The sequence below is a fragment of the Suncus etruscus genome, chromosome 2 (assembly GCF_024139225.1).
Source record: "Suncus etruscus isolate mSunEtr1 chromosome 2, mSunEtr1.pri.cur, whole genome shotgun sequence".
Lineage (NCBI taxonomy): Eukaryota > Metazoa > Chordata > Mammalia > Eulipotyphla > Soricidae > Suncus > Suncus etruscus.
Window position 1 is genome coordinate 161485118 of NC_064849.1, and position 23089 is coordinate 161508206.

General features: G+C 32.8%; 1 non-coding gene and 1 pseudogene across 1 annotated transcript; one reads left to right on the top strand and one right to left on the bottom strand.

Annotated features, from left to right (window-relative positions):
* Window positions 1–4571: 4571 nt before the first annotated feature.
* Window positions 4572–23089, bottom strand: part of LOC126001905 (DNA endonuclease RBBP8-like) — a 39584-nt pseudogene continuing 21066 nt past the window's right edge.
* On the top strand, window positions 18034–18141 carry LOC126002384 (U6 spliceosomal RNA). Its single transcript, XR_007493103.1, has one exon. It is a non-coding gene; the product is annotated as a U6 spliceosomal RNA (small nuclear RNA).

Consider the following 23089-nt stretch of genomic DNA (forward strand, 5'->3'; position numbering starts at 1 on the left):
ATTAGGAATGAAAAAGGAGAGATCACTACTGATATGACAGAGATTCAAAGGGTAATCAGAAACTACTTTGAGAAACTCTACGCCACTAAAAATGAGAACCTGGAAGAAATGGATAAATTCTTGGACTCTTATAATCTTCCACGGTTGAAGGAAGAGGATGTAGCATATCTAAACACCCCCATCACCATTGATGAAATCAAAATGGTAATCAAAGGTCTGCCGAAAAACAAAAGCCCAGGCCCAGATGGATTCACTAATGAATTCTTTCAAACTTTCCAAGAGGAACTACTACCAATCCTGGCAAGACTCTTTCATGAAATTGAACAAACGGAAACACTTCCAAATAGCTTTTATGAAGCCACCATCACCTTGATACCTAAACCAGACAGAGATGCTACAAAAAAAGAAAATTACAGACCAATATCGCTGATGAATGCAGATGCAAAGATCCTCAACAAAATCCTGGCAAATAGGATTCAATGCCTCATTAAGAAGATCATCCACTGTGATCAAGTAGGTTTCATCCCAGGAATGCAAGGCTGGTTTAACATCCGTAAATCTATCAACATCATACACAACATCAATAACAAGAAAAATAAAAACCACATGATCATATCAATAGATGCAGAGAAAGCATTTGATAAGGTCCAACACCCATTCTTTTTTTTTTTTTTTTTAGTTTTTCAGAGGTATTTTATTTATAACACATGAAATTAAAAAAACTTTATTAATTATAAGAAAGTTAAATTGAGTCTATCTTAAGTATCTAGTTTTTTTTTTTAATTTTTATTTTTTTATTTAAACACCTTGATTACATACATGATTGTTTTTGGGTTTCAGTCATGTAAAGAACACCACCCATCACCAGTGCAACATTCCCATCACCAATGTCCAAGTCTCCCTCCTACCCACCCAACCCCTGCCTGTACTCTAAACAGGCTCTCCATTTCCCTCATACATTCTCATTATAAGGAAAATTCAAAATGTAGTTATTTCTCTAACTAAACTCATCACTCTTTGTGGTGAGCTTCCTATGGTGAGCTGGAACATCCAGCTCTTTTCACTTTTGTGTCTGGAAATTATTATTGCAAGAATGTCTTTCATTTCTCTTAAAACCCATAGATGAGTGAGACCATTCTGCGTTTTTCTCTCTCTCTCTGACTTATTTCACTCAGCATAATAGATTCCGTATACATCCATGTATAGGAAAATTTCATGACTTCATCTCTCCTGACAGCTGCATAATATTCCATTGTGTATATGTACCACAGTTTCTTTAGCCATTCGTCTGTTGAAGGGCATCTTGGTTGTTTCCAGAGTCTTGCTATGGTAAATAGTGCTGCAATAAATATAGGTGTAAGGAAGGGGTTTTTGTAGCGTCTCTGTCTGGTTTAGGTATCAAGGTGATGTTGGCTTCATAAAAGCTATTTGGAAGTGTTTCCGTTTGTTCAATTTCATGAAAGAGTCTTGCCAGGATTGGTAGTAGTTCCTCTTGGAAAGTTTGAAAGAATTCATTAGTGAATCCATCTGGGCCTGGGCTTTTGTTTTTCGGCAGACCTTTGATTACCGTTTTGATTTCATCAATGGTGATGGGGGTGTTTAGATATGCTACATCCTCTTCCTTCAACCGTGGAAGATTATAAGAGTCCAAGAATTTATCCATTTCTTCCAGGTTCTCATTTTTAGTGGCGTAGAGTTTCTCAAAGTAGTTTCTGATTACCCTTTGAATCTCTGTCATATCAGTAGTGATCTCTCCTTTTTCATTCCTAATACGAGTTATCAAGTTTCTCTCTCTCTCTTTCTTTGTTAGGTTTGCCAGTGGTCTATCAATCTTGTTTATTTTTTCAAAGAACCAACTTCTGCTTTCGTTGATCTTTCGGATTGTTTTTTGGGTTTCCACTTCATTGATTTCTGCTCTCAGCTTTGTTATTTCCTTCTGTCTTCCTATTTTTGGGTCCTTTTGTTGAGCACTTTCTAGTTCTATTAGCTGTGTCATTAAGCTACTCAGGTAAGCTCCTTCTTCCTTCCTGATGGCAACACCCATTCTTGATCAAAACTCTCAGCAAGATGAGAATGGAAGGAACCTTTCTCAATCTAGTTGAAGCCATCTACCACAAGCCAACGGCAAATATTATCCTCAATGGAGAAAAACTAAAAGCCTTCCCTCTAAATTCTGGTACAAGACAAGGTGTCCTCTCTCACCACTCCTATTCAACATAGCACTGGAAGTACTTGCTATAGCAATTAGGCAAGAAAAAGATATCAAGGGAATCCAGATAGGAAAGGAAGAAGTCAAGTTCTCACTGTTTGCAGATGACATGATACTCTACTTAGAAAACCCTAAAGACTCTACCAAAAAGCTTCTAGAAACAATAGACTCATATAGCAAGGTGGCAGGCTACAAAATTAACACACAAAAATCAATGGCCTTTCTATACACCAACAGTAATAAAGAAGAAATGGACATTAAGAAAACAACCCCATTCACAATAGTGCCACACAAACTCAAATATCTTGGAATCAACTTGACTAAATATGTGAAGGACCTATACAGAGAAAACTATAAAACTCTGCTCCAAGAAATAAGAGAGGACACGCGGAAATGGAAATGCATACCCTGCTCGTGGATTGGCAGGATTAACATCATCAAAATGGCAATACTCCCCAAGGCATTATACAGATTTAATGCTATCCCCCTAAATATACCCATGACATTCTTCAAAGAAGTGGATCAGACACTTTTGAAATTCATTTGGAACAATAAACACCCTCGAATAGCCAAAGCAATCATTGGGAAAAAGAATATGGGAGGAATTACTTTCCCCAACTTTAAACTGTACTACAAAGCAATAGTTATCAAAACAGAATGGTATTGGAATAAGGACAGGCCCTCCGATCAGTGGAATAGGCTTGAATACTCAGAAAATGTTCCCCGGACATACAATCACCTAATTTTTGATAAAGGAGCAAGAAATCCTAAATGGAGCAAAGAAAGCCTCTTCAACAAGTGGTGTTGGCACAACTGGATAGCTGCTTGCAAAAAATTGAACTTAGACCCCCAGCTATCATCAAGTACGAAGGTAAAATCCAAATGGATTAAAGACCTCGATATCAGCCCCAAAACCATAAGATATATAGAACAGCACATAGGCAAGACACTCCAGGACATTACAGGCATCTTCAAGGAGGAAACTGCACTCTCCAAGCAAGTGAAAGCAGAGATTAACAGATGGGAATATATTAAGCTGAGAAGCTTCTGCACCTCAAAGGAAATAGTGCCCAGGATACAAGAGCCACCCACTGAGTGGGAGAAACTATTCACCCAATACCCATCAGATAAGGGGCTAATCTCCAAAATATACAAGGCACTGACAGAACTTTACAAGAAAAAAACATCTAATCCCATCAAAAAATGGGGAGAAGAAATGAACAGACACTTTGACAAAAAAGAAATACAAATGGCCAAAAGACACATGAAGAAGTGCTCCACATCACTAATCATCAGGGAGATGCAAATCAAAACAACGATGAGATACCACCTCACACCCCCGAGAATGGCACACATCACAAAGAATGAGAATAAACAGTGTTGGCGGGGATGTGGAGAGAAAGGAACTCTTATCCACTGCTGGTGGGAATGCCATCTAGTTCAACGTTTATGGAAAGCGATATGGAGATTCCTTCAAAAACTTGAAATCGAGCTCCCATATGATCCAGCTATACCACTCCTAGGAATACACCCTAAGAACACAAAAATACAGTACAAAAACCCCTTCCTTACACCCATATTCATTGCAGCACTATTTACCATAGCAAGACTCTGGAAACAACCAAGATGCCCTTCAACAGATGAATGGCTAAAGAAACTGTGGTACATATATACAATGGAATATTATGCAGCTGTCAGGAGAGATGAAGTCATGAAATTTTCCTATACATGGATGTACACGGAATCTATTATGCTGAGTGAAATAAGTCAGAGAGAGAGAGAAAAACGCAGAATGGTCTCACTCATCTATGGGTTTTAAGAAAAATGAAAGACATTCTTGCAATAAGAATTTTCAGACACTAAAGAGAAAAGAGCTGGAAGTTCCAGCTCACCTCAGGAAGCTCACCACAAAGAGTGATGAGTTTAGTTAGAGAAATAACTGCATTCTGAAATTTCCTAATAATGAGAATATATGAGGGAAATGGAGAGCCTGTTTAGAGTACAGGCAGGGGTTAGGTGGGGAGGAGGGAGACTTGGGACATTGGTGGTGGGAATGTTGCACTGGTGATGGGTGGCGTTCTTTACATGACTGAAACCCAAACACAATCATGTATGTAATCAAGGTGTTTAAGTAAAAAAAAAATTATAAAAAAAAAATAAAATAATAAAAAAAATAAATTCCTAAAAAAAAAAAAAAAGAAAGAAAAGAAGGGGACAAACTCATGTTCAAACTTAAACCACTTTTCACATTATGGGTAGCTCTAACCACAGGCAATGACACTCAAGAAGTCACTTCTTCTTGAGGAGTGTTCGGAATAGAATCTGAAAATCTTGGAAGAATCTTCTCTATTCCATGTAATTTTTAAGAAGGTTGCTTGTCACTTCCATCCGAACAGTGATAAAATTCATCCCCAAGAGGACTCATGAAACCATGAGGTTCAGATTCTTCTTGATTATTAGTTCCAAGTGTATCAGCAACAACTTTATGATTATGAAAAGATGATTTAATTCGAATAATGTTTTTTATGTGTTCTAGTCATTGGAGATTGACTTTGATCACAAGTGTCAGCAACAAGAATTTCAGTTTCACCAGGATTATGTTGTGACTGGACAGAAGTCTTTGAACTTCTCATTAAAGACTTATTAATAAAGTCTTATTACATTTGTACACACAGTGTACTTGTTTAATTGGTGTATGTTCTGCATATAGGACATGAAATTTTTACCTTTTTTTTAGTCAGTTAATGCCAGAAAACTAAAAGGCTGTAATTGGTGAATCTGGAAGAGCGTTTTTCTCACAGTCATGTCCAGTTGCTTGGTGTTGATCTTTCTCAGTTTTCCATTGCAGTTGGTCAGAGAGCATTTTATTTTCTTCCTCTAGAATTTTCTTTTCATTCATGAACTCTGTTACTAGTTTAAGATTCTGTTGCCTTATATTCTCAAATACCTGCTGTTTTTTTTTTTCACATATATTCTTCAGTGACTGCACAGCAATCACATAATCCTGTACTTAATCGATATAAAACTTTAATGGTTTCATGAAGGAATTTCTGTTGTTCTCTCAGCTGTTGATTTTTGGTGAAGAATTCTTTTACTCTCTGTGCATCTAAAATTCATTCTTCTTTAAGATTTCTAACTTTTATTTATAAAAATTTTATGTATTTATTTATTTATTTTTATTTATTTATCACAGTACACCTTTAATTTTGTCCAAAGTTTTTTAAAGTCGTTCAATATAGATGCGGAACTGCTTCCACAATTGCTTCCAAAGATGCTCAGTTTGCTTTAATATACTCCACTTTATTCCCTAATATTTTCTGGTCATTTCTGGTACATTTAGAGTATGAAATCATCTTGAAACAGTTGAAATATTGCTTCCTATTATGCTTGTTGATTCTCAGAAGCCCCAGAACTTTCTGTAGGCAGGAAGAGAGAAGTCCTCATGCCTTTGCCTCCTTCGCCCCAGTAGCAGGTTAAAGCTGGAAAGGTTATGGCAGGAAAGCCTCCCTCTCAGGCCAGCCCACTTGCCGATTGTGTGGGGAAAGCCCCAAGGCAGCAGGCCTGACTCAGTGGCGGCTGGACTCCCTACAAAAATTGAAAACTTTTAAAAACAACATTATTATTAATATAATAAAAATTCAAGGTGTAACATCAATATTGGTTTTAGTTGGTTAGTTGGTTAGTTTGCTTGCTTGCTTGCTTGCTTGGTTCTTTTGTTCAATTTTTTTGTTATTTATGAGGCCATATCTGACAGTATTCAGGGCTTATTTCTGGTTGAGGTCAGGAAACTCCTCTGATGAGGCTTAAGAGACCATTTTATGGAGCTAGGTATTAAATATGGTCAACTCCATGCAACTGATCGAGCTCTATCCAAAGTGATATATTTCTATGGAACCTGTTGAATTGCTATGTGCAAGAATCAATATTGAACACAACATTTAAATCTGATTATAATTGCATAAAATAATAATTGTCTATAAACAAACAAAAATAGAATTTGCTCATTGAAAACTAAAGGTCACTTTAAAAAGAATGTCAGAGAGACATTGCCAGAGAGACAGTGAAGGGATGCATGTAGATGGTTTGCCTTAATCTTCTGCAAAACTATAGTCCTCCAAGCATTGCCAAAATGATCCATTAACATAGAGGTAAAATAAGTCATGAGTACAACAGAGGTGTGTATCATTCCACAAAAATATAAGTTAGAAAATAACAAAAAGATACATGTTCTAAGAAAAATGAACATCTCTAAAAATACCTTCCTAAGTAACAACATTTCAATTTAGGAAATATAATCAACATGAGGTGAAATATATGTAGGAGCAAGTTATAAAGTAAAATAAATTAATAAGTAATATCTTAGTTATAATGTGGGTCACTCAAATATGGGAATGCATTAAATTATATTTTTTTAGGGGCTGGTGTGGTGGCGCACTAGTAGGGCGTTTGCCTTGAACACACCTAACCTAAAACAGACCTGCATTTGATCCCCCAGCATTCCGTATGGTTCCCAAACCAAGGAGCAATTTCTGAGTGCATAATCAGGAGTAACCCCTGAGTGTCACCAGATGTGGCCCAAAATCGGAAGAAAAGAAAGAAAGAAAGAAAGAAAGAAAGAAAGAAAGAAAGAGAGAGAGAGAGAGAGAGAGAGAAAGAAAAAAAGAAAGAAAGAAAGAAAGAAAGAAAGAAAGGAAGGAAGGAAGAAAGAGAGAGAGAGAAAGGAAGGAAGGAAGGAAATAGATCAAAGATTATTGAAACTCACATGAAAACACAAAGATTCCAAATAATAAAGTACATCTAAAATAAGAGAACAAAACATATCACTCTACTAATTCAGATCTATATAATCAAAATATTGGACTCAAAAGATCTGTTCATTTCACTTTTATATAATTGAAAATCCAGTGTTTAACCTTCAGAAATAGAAATTAGGTTTATGAGAAAGGAAGAAAAATTAATATGGTTAAGGGTTGTGTTGCACCCCCACCCTGACCCTGACACAATTCCTAAGCACCTTGTCAGATGAAACCTTTATAGATCAACTGTTCCACGGGAACCTGCCTGCTCTGGGGATTCTCCTTGAGGTTAAAGTTTCAGAGACACCACTCCAGACATGGGTAAAGATAGCACAAAGAGGGCAATATCTCCCAAAGTTTAGTGTTTTACACAGGCTTAACTCCAACCCATCCCTCCTCTCTCACAGAGCTGATGGTTAAGGCAGATTACCTATCAAATTACTGGCCACTTTTATTGCTTGCTATTACTGAGACATTCCTACATCTTAATGTCATTTTTATAGTCTTTGTGGAGCATCACTTCCCTTTGTTATCATTTTGCTATATTCCTAACACTGCCACTCTGCAATATACAAGTTCCTCTTATCCTCTATAAACATTTGCAATGGAGTAAAATGCTTCTTTCATCAGCCTGGGAACCATTCTTTCTTGGTCATCATTTTGGCAGAAACTGGTTGGCAGAAAGTTTGGCAGAAAGTCCTCAATCCCAGATACACTAGGAGGACAGATGTTGACTCCATAGAAAGTTTTTTCAGCATGGTGCTGGAACTTGATTAATTAAATGAAAAACAATGAAACTCTATCACAATATCTTTTTTTTTAATCACAATATCTTAACTTACATGAAAACCAGCTCAATGTGATTTAAAGACTTGGCTACTAGTTCCCATTAAATATGCATTTTAAAGGCATTCAACTTACTCCACAATATTGGTTTTGTGATGCTCATGTACTTAACCCTAGTTACACGGAATATAACAGCAACAATTAATAAATGGGATTCTATAAAAAGCATATTTGCAGACAAAAGAACACTATCATAATTTAGTGGCATTCTATAAAAAGCCAGAAAATATTTATTCTCCATGTATTTTAGGATTAAATTCCAAAACATAAAGAACTCATGAACATCAACAAAGAAACAAACAAGATGAAAACAAAAAAACAATAGATAAAAGCTCTATATAGAATTACTCTTAAAGCAAATACATGCGTGAAATTGCTTATAAAAAAGCTTATTAATCACTAGGGAAAAGTAAATCAAAATGAAAATGAGCTATCACCTTAGACATGTAAACTGACTTACATTAAAAAGATTAAAATTAATGTGTTTTCACTGATATTTGGACAGCTTCCTTCTTATACTGTAATTGGACACATAAGTGCAAAACTTGCAGGCATATTTTTTAAAAATATTACAAAGAGAACATTCAGTTAACCTGACAATTCTCCTAATTAATAGTTACCAACACTCAAAAAAGTTTGTACATGCACTTTTTCAAACTTTTGTTTTTATTGATAACTACCTAGAAGAATTTTTAGATTCATCTAAGATCTGGAAACCGCCCAAGTGTCTAATAATGCATGGTGATATAAAGAAAAATGTGTAATGGGAATTGGAATAAATTAAAATTGACATACATTTCAAAAACTGTATTTGTATATTTATTCCATTATTTGTGTATGTGAATGAAATTATTCAATAATTAAATTATTTAATTAAAAATGATCCCAGTACAAATATTATCCTCTCAGCATATATGTAAGTTATTTTAAAATGTTCAAAAAATATTTTACCCTCCATGTTTCTAGCATTTTTCTAGAAATAGAAAATATTCCAAGTTTTTTAAATATCATTTGATCAAGAGATACATCTGAAGTCTCAATTACAAAACATTAATGGCAATGATAGTAGCGTTTTACTCTATCCGAGTCAGTTATTGTATACACTGTACTATATTTGCTTATTTAATACTCAGAAAATTTTGGTACATATATTTTAAAACCTATTGAAGTTTATAAAATATGAATTTAAGCTATAGCTGAGTTCCATTTCACCAGCCTCAATCATACTTTTCTTTACCCTTAGCAGTGGTCGGCAACCTGCGGCTCGCGAGCCACATGTGGCTCTTCCTGGGTTCGCGAGCCACATGTGGCTCTTTCCACTTTTAATGTGACTCTTCTGTGTGCCGGGCGGCCGCTCCAGAAGTCAGGACTCTGCTCCTAGCCTCTGTTAGTGCGCCCTGTGTGGCTCTCAAAATAAATTTCAATCGTGATTTTGGCGAGATTTAGCTCAGTTGAAAAAAAAAGAAAAAGTTGCTGACCACTGCTTAGAGAAATTTACAAGTATGAAATTACTGTACATTAGGCTAGTTTATAATTTTTTTTGTTTGTTAACTACATCTGGTTTTACTTAGTGCTTACTCTCTATTTTATGCTAAAAAAATATCTCCTGGCACTGCTCAGGGTATCACTTGTGGTGTCAAGAACAGGACTGTGGTGCCAAGGGCAAACCACATGCACCATGTCAAGAATGTACCACCCGAGAGAGGTGAGGCATCCCGTCAGCTAGTCTATTATAATTTCTTCACTCTTATATGCATAAAAATATGATAGTATTGTATGGAGTTTAAATAAATATATGTGACATCAGACTCAACTTTAAAAATTAGGCATACTGGTATTTTTCTTTATTTTAATAATCATATTTTATTTCAATCATTTTAATTGAGAACTACAAAAATAAAATATGAGATGAGTTGTCTTGAATTAATTAGATTAATTTATAATCTTATTTTATGGAATGCTCTCTCACTGTTGAGAAACCTTGAATTCTCCTAATAATTAGTATCTACCTTTAATAAAATGATTTGCCTTCAAAAATTTTTATCAAGGCTGATTATTCAGTGAGTTCAATCAGTTTAATTTAGAGTGAGGAAAGTGCTTATTTTATAACATGGGAATCACTATTGGAATCCTGTGTAATCATTTATCATTTATCACAATTGAACTTTATTATTCTCATTTTGATGTGGTTTAGGTTAATTGGATCCTTAATTATACACATATAAAGTTTTAATTCTGAAAACCTGTCACTTGATAATTATTATTTATTTTATCATAAAAATATCAATTTATTGATCTTAAATTTTTCAAGTTCTCTTTAAAGCTATCATAGTTATGTGAACATAAGTAGGTGAAACCAAGGTTGTGAAATTTATGTTTTGTAAACAAATCTCTCCATTGTCCACAGAACAGATGATAAACAGGAAAATACCTACATTCTATGCATTCTTTCTCTATTTTTTCTATTCTTTCTCTATTTTTCCTTAGAGAATAACTAATAATAATAAGTCTAGTTTTTCCTTAGAGAATAACTAGTAATAATAAGTCTAGTTTAAATAAACACAATAAAAAGGATAAGCTTTTTCCTCTCAATTTTTCTATTTTCATCAGCTTAAACCTATGTTATACAAAATATCTCCCTTCATATGTGTGTATACAAACACATATATATGTAGAAAAATACTTACAAAGATGCATGTATAGGTAGTTTCAGACTCTATTACCATCTATAGAAATCACAGCAAATTGTTCCACACTTTTATTTAACTATCTCTAATGTAATTCCTATTTTATATTATGTGAATCAAAAATATGAACATATGAAATACACATATTCAGCTATTTTAAAGATTGAGGGTTTTTTGATATAAAAGTTCATTTCTCTACCAAGTTAAATTGTTAAATATAAAACTTTCATTGGAATATCTTATATATTGTAGATAGGAAAATCTATACAGTAAATGAATAAATATAATAGTTGAATATAAATAATATACTGTCATAATGTGGAGATATGTTGCTAAACTATATTTTTATGCCTTACCTAAGAACTTTCAAGTATCATTGGTAGTGGTTAGACTATATGTGGCACCAAGGGACCAAATTAGGTCAGCTGGATGCAAGGCAAGCATCTTACCAAATGTTTTAGCTCTCTATTTTCTAAAGTGTACATTTTTATTTGCTAAATCAAATTCTTCAATCTATATTGCTGAATCAAAATCCTCATATAAATGGATGTTAAACATACTAAAAGGGACAATTTCTAAAAGAATGAATACATTAAATCATCCTAAAAATTATATCTTGATTTCATTATTGCTAAAACTTATTTATTAAGGAATTGTTTGTTGCATTTATTCTAAGACAATAATAGCTTTCCACTTTTTAAAAAATATTAGGTTAATTCATTTTTCTTTCTCTAAGAAATACTTCTTGAGCTAGAAACTTGTTTTTCCTTTAGTTTTAATAATTAGGATATTGTATTTATTATAAATATACATTACAATATTTTTATGTAATAACAAATCAGGAACTCTTATCCACTGCTGGTGGGAATGCCATCTAGTTCAACGTTTATGGAAAGCAATATGGAGATTCCTCCAAAAACTGGAAATCGAGCTCCCATACGATCCAGCTATACCACTCCTAGGAATATACCCTAGGAACATAAAAATACAATACAAAAACCCCTTCCTTACACCTATATTCATTGCAGCACTATTTACCATATCTAGACTCTGGAAACAACCAAGATGCTCTTCAACAGACGAATGGCTAAAGAAACCGTGGTACATATACACAATGGAATATTATGCAGCTGCCAGGAGAGATGAAGTCATGAAATTTTCCTATACATGGATGTACATGGAATCTATTCTGCTGAGTGAAGTAAGTCAGAGAGAGAGTCTATTCTGCTGAGTGAAATAAGTCAGAGAGAGAGATAAAGAGGCAGAATGGTCTCACTCATTTATGGGTTTTAAGAAAAATGAAAGACATTCTTGCAATAATAATTTTCAGACACAAAAGAAAGGAGGGCTGGAAGTTACAGCCTACCTCATGGAGCTCACCACAAACAGGGATGAGTTTATTAGAGAAATAACGACATTGTGAACTATCCTAACAATAAGAATGTATAAGGGGGGGGGGCGGGCGGTGGCGCTAAAGGTAAGGTGCCTGCCTTGCCTGCGCTAACCTTGGACGGACCGCGGTTCGATCCCCCGGTGTCCCATATGGTCCCCCAAGCCAGGAGCAAACTTCTGAGCACATAGCCAGGAGTAACCCCTGAGCGTTACCGGGTGTGGCCCAAAAACCAAAAAAAAAAAAAAAAGAATGTATAAGGGATATAGAAAGTCTGTCTAGAGTACAGGTGGGGGTAGGGTGGGAGGAGGAAGATTTGGGACATTGGTGATGGGAACATTGCACTAGTGATGGGTGATGTTCTTTACATGACTGAAACCCAAACACAATCATGTATATAATAAAGTTGTTCAAATAAAAAAACAAATCAGAGAAAAATGTTTTGATTTTTTATGACATACTAAAATATGATTCTAGAAAAGTACATCAATATTTTTAATTCACTTTGTGCAAGCTTCCTCTGGGAGGTAATCATAATGTTTACCTAATTTTATTCCAGGTGGATTTATTATTTACCCAAAATTTTTGTTGTTTTTTTTTTGAAAATTTTTCCTGTTCTACAGATTTCTCTATGTTTCTGCCCATTTTTACATTTATTAGTATACTTTAACTAGTTTACAAAGTTAACTTTACATTTACAACATGGAGATTTATAGGCATTTGATACTCAAAAGAGCAGATAATTAAAAGAACAGATAGTGTTTGACACAATTTTGTCAATATTTTTAATGTTTCATTTAAATTCTTTAAAACAAATTAAATTTTATATTAAAATTACATTTTTTCTAAAATGTAGAAAATATAATTTATTATGCGTTAAATCCTACTTTTTAAAACTGTTATTTTCTTTTGGCAAACACAAAAATATCCCAGCAATCCTCAGAAACTAAGGCCAACTCCCTACAATACTTGTCCCTGCAACACATAACTCGCTATTTTGGTGCTGCATTCAGTAACAATAATCAGTATTATTCTGGCCCAGTTGTGCTGTGGAGGCCACATGGCATTCGTGGTCAGAGACCAGCGCTCCAGTTTTTTAAGACCTCTCCTGCTCCCCATTATCCATTTTTATGCTAATTTCATTTTATAATTTTAACTTTATGTTTAATGCATTCAGACTTATGAATAAGGATGCACTAAATAAATGCTTTTTCAAAAGTAGAAATGTGTTTTAAAAATATTTTAATAATAGTATGTTTGATACATTGATTATAAACCCATGGCACATAATAGAGTCATATATTAAATATTAATAATATTTCATTTTTCCAATTTCTTTCTCCATTTTAGAAAAATACTCTTTGCTGCCTTTATTTCTGATTCCCATATGTTCTCAAGTTTTACTTCTTTGCTCTGCTCAGAGCTGATATCCTGGGAATCATATATGTTCCTGGGTATCATTACAGGGGTCAGCTGAATGCCCTAAACATTTAAACACCCACTATCTCTCTAATACTGAACTTGACATAATTAAGGGAAGGTGGTGATTCTGTTAAAAAAAATATTAGATCAAAATGCCAAATTTCAAACTTTAGTTTGATAAAAACACATTTTTATCCTAAATATATATAATCTAAAAAATAAATTAAACAATGCAGAAGATAGGGTCAGAAATACGTTGTAATTCTTTTATTAATGTTAATTAATTACGATTCTTAACAGAGAATATCTCAAACGTATTACGAAATACTCTTACACATTAATGGCATGGGTCTGTTGTCTTCTGGTTCAAATCTGAAAGTGAGATCATTGAATCATAAAAAATTTCTTAGCATTCTTTGGGAGACTTTAGACAGATTTATTTTGTTGATACTTGGACAGAATCTACCATAGGCAAAGTTGCAGTACTTGAGGACCACGGGGATCACATCTTGAAATGTTTGGAATCCAGAGATGGTGCCAACAATTAAGGTGTGGCTCTTGTATGTCTTTAATGCTTTGTTATTTTTCAAACCAAAATATGAGACATTAATAGAAGAGATTTTTTAAATCATTGAGTAGAATACAGGCAGAATAAGTTTTAAGAAAAAACACTCTCATTACAGAGGTGTGGGTATTATAAAAAATGATATGCATTTTTTTAGAAATAAGATTGCATCTGAGTATAAACTGAGATAAGTGAACATCTGTTTGTTTGTTTGTTGTTTTTGGGTAACACCCAGCAGCGCTCAGGAGTTACTCCTGGCTCCATGCTCAGAAATCGCTCATGGCAGACTCGGGGGACCTTATAGGATTCGAACCAATGACCTTCTACATGAAAGTCAAACGCCTTACCTCCATGCTATCTCTCCAGCCCCGAGATAAGTGAACATCTGAACTACAACATCTGATGGCAAAGAAATATTGTTATACAGCAGTCTGCAAACTGTAAGGCTTTTGCTAGCATAATGTAAGATTAAGGTCATTGTTTTGGAAGACTGATTGAAAAAATAGGGATCAACATACATGTGTATAGAGAAGTAAACATAGTAATTGACCTGACATCCAGTAAAATATTACTATCAACAGCCTTACTGAAGTGTTATTATTAGTATGGAGGAAGTCAATTTATAATTAAAGCATAAAATCAAGGCTTGATATTATAAATAGAAAGGATATATCCTGCTAAAAATACTTGAGAAATATATTATTTAGTCTTCTGAAACATATGGTTATATAAAGCTATCAAATATATAGGATACAAAATAATTACTAAAATTGTCTGAAAGTCAAATTTATTATTTAAATATCATTAGGTGATAATTGGTTTGCAAAATGGTATGCTTATTTTATTGTTTTTAATTTAATGAAAAGTTTGAGTAATATTTTAGCTATAAATGAGCAAAATATATCTGTACATAAATATATTTAAATATATATCTATCAGGTTTCTCATTATTAAAATGCCTAATATATTTTGTCATTGATTGTCATATCAGTGTGTGGTACAGATATTGTTTGCTTTCATAATTGATTTTAAAAATTACATTATTTCACTTTTATTCTAAGGCATATACCCATCATGTTCTTAGACATTACCTTAGCAGGCATTTCACTGAAATACCTTGAATCTTAAATCTTAAGAGTAATAAAAGCCTAGGACATTTATTTTAATAAGTAAGTAATTTCTTAGTTTTGATTATGTGTTGAATTAAGAATGCATGTGGAGGATAGTGCTTCAAAGGATAAAATTACAGAGAATTTGATGATGGCCTTGTAGAAACTTCGCCTAATCTCATAACTTCACAATGCATACAAGCATGAGCAGAGGTAGAAGAAAGACCAGATATTTACTTCTACAAGTTTATCAGGGGCCAAGAGCTTTTAACAGTTTAAAACTTTCATCTGTGTATATAAAATGAAAATAAGAGTTTTTGAGAATTCCTTAAACCATTAGAAGAGCAAACATGTATAATGAACTGTTCAGAAGTTGATGACAAGGAGGTAGAAACAGAGCATTGACTTAATTAATAGATGAGAATTATACAAAAGTAAAGACAGAATATTATTTGATACCAAAGCATCCAATAAAACACCAGTATAAGTGCAAAACTACTTGCACAAATTGCATTATTGTGAATATATCAAGATAAATGTAGAAAGTTACAAGAGAAAAGAAAAGAGCATATAACCTAAGCACATCAACAAATTTATCATTAGGAAGCCGCAGACTAGGGGAGATAAAATCACAGGGAGGACAACCCTGGTGGTGGGAATGGCCCTGATTCACTGTCACTATGTACCTTAAATATTACTGTTAAAGATTCATTACTCACTCTTTGGTCACAATAAAAATTATTATTAAAAATAAAATAAAAGAGAAAAATAGATAAAAAAGGATAAAGTATTCAGAGAGGTATGTACTATGAGTAATATTACGGTTCATGGACTAGGGATAGTATAATAGGGAGGTGGTTTGCTTTGCATATATCCTACCAGGGTTTGATCCCAAGTCTTCCTAGCAATCCCCACATTCTCTATCAGGAGTAAGTCATGAGCACAGCTGACAATTAGTGCTCCAATTTATTAGGCAATGATACTGGAAATCTGAGTTTGCTGAAACTTGTAAGTAAATGAAATACATCTTTGGAACAGAGAGAAAACTAGAATAATTATTTCAATTAAAAGATTACTTATTTAGCAAACTATGTTCTCTAAAACCTAAAGTTTAAACTAAATACATTTTAATTTAATAGATTGAACAAGATAAATGTGTTTTTTGTTGTTTTTGTTTTGCTTTTGGGCCACACCCGTGATGCTCAGGGGTTACTCCTGACTATGTGCTCAGAAATTGCTCCTGGCTTGGGGGACTATATGAGATGCCTGGGGATTGTACAGCAGTTCGTCCTAGGCTAGCTCATGCAAGGCAGACACCTTACTGCCTGTGTGTGCCACTGCTCCGGCCCAAGAAAAATGTTTTTTAAAATGATTTAAAAAATAAGCAACTTCTTGTCTTTACCCTCAAATATCCTAATTAATTATAAGTGGATAAAACTTTGTTGTTTTTTTTTGAGGGGGGACACATTTTATTGATCCTCCATTGGTTTTGAATTGCATTAAATTTGGGGATTCCAACTAGTATTTTCTTTCTATGAAGGAAAAGTGGTATAACAAAATTCTGGGTATTTAGCCCAGTTATTACTGTAATAATACCCAAAGGCAATAGAGATGAGGCCTGCAAGGACCAGATCACAAAAACTTTATTTTTGTCTCAAAATGTCAGATAGTATTGATATAGTTATTTGACAATTACATTTCTGGTAAACTAATTTCTCACTTGTCTCTATCTTTTAGCAACGAAAAATCTAATCAAATGTGCTTACTAGCAACAAAAATAGTATTTGTATATTTGTAGTTCATATGTAATATAATTGATCTAAAATTATATCTAACTCTCAACAGATTGAAATTTACAAATTAGGTATTTCAGTTTGCATGTAACAAATTGGGATTTCTGAAATTCTTTAGTTCATTTCAAGCTTGCTTTCTAATCACTGTTATGCCTTAGTTGTGATAAGTAATGTAGCATCAGTGATATCTCAAAATAAATTTTACTTGATAGACCATATAGAGATTGTATAGTCTTGATTTTGAATCAGAATCTAATTTTTTTATGAATGGCTAACAATTTTATGCACTTTCAGAGTTTAAGATAAAACATATATGCACATTTGACAACCTAAAAATGAGAAAATATGTAGTATGTTGATTGGTATGTAAAATAGCTACTGCAATGATCTTGCATTGGAAATAAATGTTTATAATTGTTATTATCAAAATTCTATAAAAATCAGTTTTCATCTTAATTGATGTAATAAATTAAATACAATATATATTTGTAGCAATGTGTATCAAATTGGCTACTTATGTCTAGAGGAAAAAATGTCTCCAAAAAGCTCATCTTGGTTCAATTTCTTTGACTGAAAATGACTGCTATCACTCATCACACTCTGTGCCAAGAAAATTAAATTGAATTCTAGTTTGCTTCCATTTATTTGCAACTGAAGGGACAAACCCTGGGCACAATCATAACATTTTATCTTTGAAGCAATAACTAAAACTCTAAAGTTGTTAAGGCATCTTGTAAAAGTCAATAGGTCAGTGAAGGATTTGAACCCAAATAACACAGCACTCTTTCAATCTTTTTAGTTCAAAACAAACATAGAAGACACGGGAGGCTCACTAAGAGAAAAGTTGCTTTATTTCTGTGGTGTAGATAATTCACATGACCTGTTTTGTTCACCTTTCTCATTTTATACAAAAAGAAGACTCTTGTCACCTTTAGATCCTGTGCGGCTGGCCTATGAGACCATCTATTGTTGCCCTACTACTGTGCTATGAATTTGAGACCAAATTTTCTTCAACTGAAATTTCCAACAATGTCTTCAATACTATAATCTAATCTACAAATTTGTAAAATAATGTCAAAATGCATTTATCAAACTGTGCTATGAATAAACTATAAGCATGTTTAATTTTAAAAAAAATACTTGTAGACATAAGTTAATAAAATAAATAATTGTAGACATACTTGTGAGTCAATATTTTGGGTACCAAATAGTGTGTGTCTGCATTCACTTCAACAGCACATATACTAAACTTGGAAAGATACAGAGAAGGTTAGCATGGCCCACGTACAAGGACACCCAAAAAAAAGTACTGTGTGTCTTAAGTCCTTACCCCCTCAAAATACACAGAAGTTAACACAACAAACTATCCAATGGTATGACTACTTGGAGGTCAGACATTACAGATTTCCAACAAAAATGTTCATTTGCATCTAAATTCAATGTTTGTTCAATGTTAATATTTAACATTAGTGTCTGAGTATTTATGTCCTGACAGTCATTTGACTTTGCTAAAGTTAAATAGTATTACAATTGTTATAGTTTCTACTTCTTTACCTTAAAATTATAGCACATATTAATTTTTCTTATTTCGAGTGACATTCAGATTTAAATACACACAAATTATATGTCAGATAAAATGTTTCATTTGTCCATAGGCATATCTCTCAAAATATTAGTTTCTTTGATATAAAGATTATATGAGATTAAATATCAACCTCCGATTAAAAATGTGGGTGTTCATCTAAAAGCACACACACACACACTGCAGTACTCAATAATGTATGCATCATACCACTTAGTACAATAGCTAAAAGTTGGAATCGACCTAGATGCCCAGCAACATATGAGTGGGTCATGAAGATGTTGTACTTATCAAATAACTACATAACTCTAAGGAATAATGCCATAATGTAATTTGCTTTAACAGAGATGGAATTGGAAGATATTTTAAATGAAATAAGTCAGAAGAATAATAAATATAGAATGATACTGCTTATATAAGTTATTTAGAATAACTGTATGAATAAATGCAATAAATAAGTAAATGGGGGGGTTGAGAACACTCAGCTCCAGAATATAGTGAGAAGAAGGAAAGAAATGGATTGGAGGAGGAGAAAGATAAATATAAAATAACAGGGGACAATAGCAGAAATGGACTTAGATGCATAGGTGGTATTAAGAAAAGAAAGAAAAAATATTCAAGCTACAGAGCCAATAACAATGAAATCATGAGAACTAAACTTTATTAATAAAAAATGGGCCTGTTTTGATGAGAGGCTAGGGTGGGATGTGGTGACATGGGACGGGACTCTGGGAACAATAACTCAGATTGATACTGGTGGTGAAATTAGTACTGAAATATTTATTGTATGTCTAAAACCGAACTATGAAAATTTGTAAATTACAATGCTTTAATAAAAATTATAAAATGATGAATGAACATGAAATGCAATTTAAACAGTATGGTATGAAAATAAACTTTTTTGAGTATTGTCTCAATATATAATAATTCAAACAAAATATATGTAAAATGCATTTTTTAGGGGCTGAAGAAATAATATAGCAAGTAGGGCAATTACTTGTAACTAATTTGAATTAGATATCCAGCACCCAATATGTTTTTCAAAACCCTGCGAGAATTTATTCCTGAGTGCAGGAACAGGAATAAGCCCTGAGCAATGCTCAATGAAGGCCCCAAAATAAATTCTAAAAAAATATTTTTTTGCTTTTAATAATTAAATGTATTTGTCTAAGCGATTCATGTTTTTATTATAATAAATAAAATATTTTTATTCATAACAGTAAAAAACAGTGACATTGATATAGAAAGTATAAATTAGATATGAATTTAGATAGATGGATAAAAATACATTAATGTACACGATGAAGATTTTATAGCATAGATTTGAGATATTACAGACTGAATTCCATATGTAGAAGCATACCATTTTAAATGCAAACTGGATATTTGACTATACTAAATTCTAGTTATAACAAAATCTATTGTAATAAAATATAATAAAATACTATATATACTTGAAGACAATAAATTAATGAAACATTTGCTAAAATCATAAAAATTTAAGAAAATAAATTTATTATACTATTTTTATGATAATATGTTTATTATTTAGTAATTGGCATTGTAATAGGATTAGGAAAAAAGATAAAAAGCCAGTGAGAATAAGTGAAAGTTATATATTCAAGGAATTAAAGTCAGTCACTAAATATTATTTTAGTGTTATTGGTAGTATAATTCATTTAGTATGCTGTAACCAACATTTTAATATAATATTTATTGCATTTTAAAAAGCAGTAATATTTTAATTTTATTAACAATTTTCATAATACTCTAAAGTGGTGAAATACATTATAGTAAGTTTTAAAATATGGAATAATATTACATTACAAAAAACGTTCTGAGATATTTAAAAAAATTAAATAGTATATTTGTGTTATTTTGTTATTTCCTTAGAAATTTGCATAAAATATTTATGTTAAATACTTTATTACTTTAATACTAGAAATATATTCTAAACTTTAATAGCTGTTTGAACATTTTTATTTATTCTCAGATGTCAGTATGTAGTTTTTTGGTTTTGGTGTCACACCTGGTGATGCTCAAGGGTTACTCCTATGTGCTCAGAAATTGCTCCTGGTTTGGAGGACCATATGGGATGCAAGGGATCAAACTGGTCTGTCCTGGGTCAGCTGCATGCAAGACAAATGCCATAACACTGCGCTCAGTCTGACTCACTGGTATGTAGTTTTTTTTTAAAGTTTGAGTTTACTGTCATTAACTTTGTTATGATGAAAATTATATAAAATTAAACTGAGATTTTTAAAAATGAATTAGTTTTGCATCTAACACTTAAATACTTTAGATTTGAAATGAGTATACTAAAGCTCTTTAATCTAAATCCCTTTATTTATTTATTTATTTTTTTATTTATTTTTATTTTTATTTATTTTTATTTATTTATTTATTTTCACTTTATTTGTGCTAACTCTTTTATGAAATGAACAAAAATACATCGAAACAAGATTGAGCTAAATTTAAAAACGTTTAATTGTATGCATGAACTTCACAGCAGGAAACAGGGAAGTTTGTCTTTCTTTTTGATTAGGATTTATTTTCTACATTCTTGATCTTTTCATATACTGTCTCAATATTAAGGGTTTTGCATCAACTTCCATTTCATTGATCACCAAATACAATATAATGTTTCTGTTATATAATTAAGTTTATCTACTTAGAATATTTAGAGATTTTTTACTTTTTATATTTGTTTTTCATCAAAGTTGATTTATGAAGCTTACAGTTTTGAAATTAACTCCTCAAGGTTACTTACTGTGTAAATAAGGATAAGGTAAACGTCTTCATAATATGGACCTTTAAAGCCGTTTCATATTTACCTCGCCAATTCAATGTACCCTTGTGATCAAGTGATTAACTTATTTATTTTAATTCCATAGAAGTAAGCTAAATAATCATAAACATACACTGTGGAGTAGGTTTTAGGACTTTTATGTTCTGCCACTAGTTATTTCTCTGACCTTGAAAATACTTTATTTTTACTTCAAATTCTTTCCACACTTAATACAGACAACAGTAAGCTCTATGGAGTTATGGCCTTATAAAGTTCTATTATTTTATATAGTTCTCTTTGGGGTGGATTTAGCATGAGGAAGGCAGGCTTCATTGGAATCTCTATGTAAATAATTTTGTGAATTATAGAATTAATTTAGTAAGCCTCTTAGTTGGTGGTGGTTTCTTTAAAAAGCAAATAATCATTGAAGAAGATGTGCTAAAGATGCTTTTAATAGAAAAGTGGTGATGTGTTTATTTATATTAATGTTAGCTACTTATCCATAGTGCGTCTAAATCACCTTGTTACCATGACATAGAATCCCCCCTTTTGGGCACCGACAGCCACATACAGATCAGAAATTTGAAAAGCATTATAAATTTATGTTACTTCTTCATAATTTCTGTATACTTTTCTTCTAAAAATTGAACACAGTTGGATCAAAGTGATAGGACAGCAGGTGGGATGCTTATCTTGCATGTCAACGCAATCAACCCAGGTTCTATTTCGCACACTACATTTGGTCCACCAGGAGTGATCCCTAAGAGCAAAGCCAGAAGTAGGTTCTGAGTACTGCTGGCTGTTGCTCTAAAATAAAAACAAAAACAAAAACCATAATACCTCTAGCATTATGTGTGCAAAATATATTTCCAAGGAAATAATTCCTCCCCCCTTGTAAGTATTTCAATTACATGAAGGATAAAATAGAATCCTTTTGCCTAGGATTTCACTTTTTTAACTTGACAGCTCTTTACATGCTGGGTAGCCCCAGGGCAAGCTGATCGAATTACTTTTGCGAAGCTTGCCAAATATTGTTACGGCTGTGGAGAAGGTAATGAAACCATGAGTGTAAACAACTCTCCAAATAGCAAGTTGAAAGACCAGTGCATGGGAAACACATTTTTATTGTTAATGAGCAGTTGGACACTTAGTAGGGTAATTCTGGAATGTCTCATTTTGAAGAGTCACTTCATTTTGGAGCAATTGCCTGAGAAGTGGCAACACATACTGAGTACTGTTGTCATAACATAATTTTGAAATCTGCATTTACCAAGCATTCTATAGAAATAATGATATTCAGAGTGATTTAATCTTAAAAACCTGTCATGTATGTGATTTATGATGTATTAGGAAAAGCAAAAAGTGGGTTGCTTGACAGAGTGAGTCTCCAATCACAAAGTCCATAGTTATTGAAACTGTGGAAGAGGTTTCACTGTCCTTTCAATATTTTTGACAAAGTAGTACAACTGTTATACAATAATTTTCTAAGATGAAGCATGGCCTTTCCAGTACCTTACTTCATGGAAGACTGAAAATAATTTATTTTCGACTGCAAGTCAACATTAGCCTAGATAGCCTCAAGAATTTCGTTCGTCTCACTGTCGTAATAGTTCCACCTATACCCATGTCTCCCTTCTCAACTGGCAGGTCCAACATTGGCAAATGAAGCGTTTCAGAGTCAATCCTCATGTTTAGTATAGTTTTCAGTTTACCCAATACAGATCAATGGGTTTCACCCATTCTTAAGTAGTTTTCTGATTATAATACCATGTTAATTAATGTTTAATTCACTTTCCCTTAATACTTTCCTCAAAATTTATTTACACAAATGAATTAAAATCATACACAAATTATAAATATAATTTTATTTATATAAACAAAAACATATGAAAACTACTACAT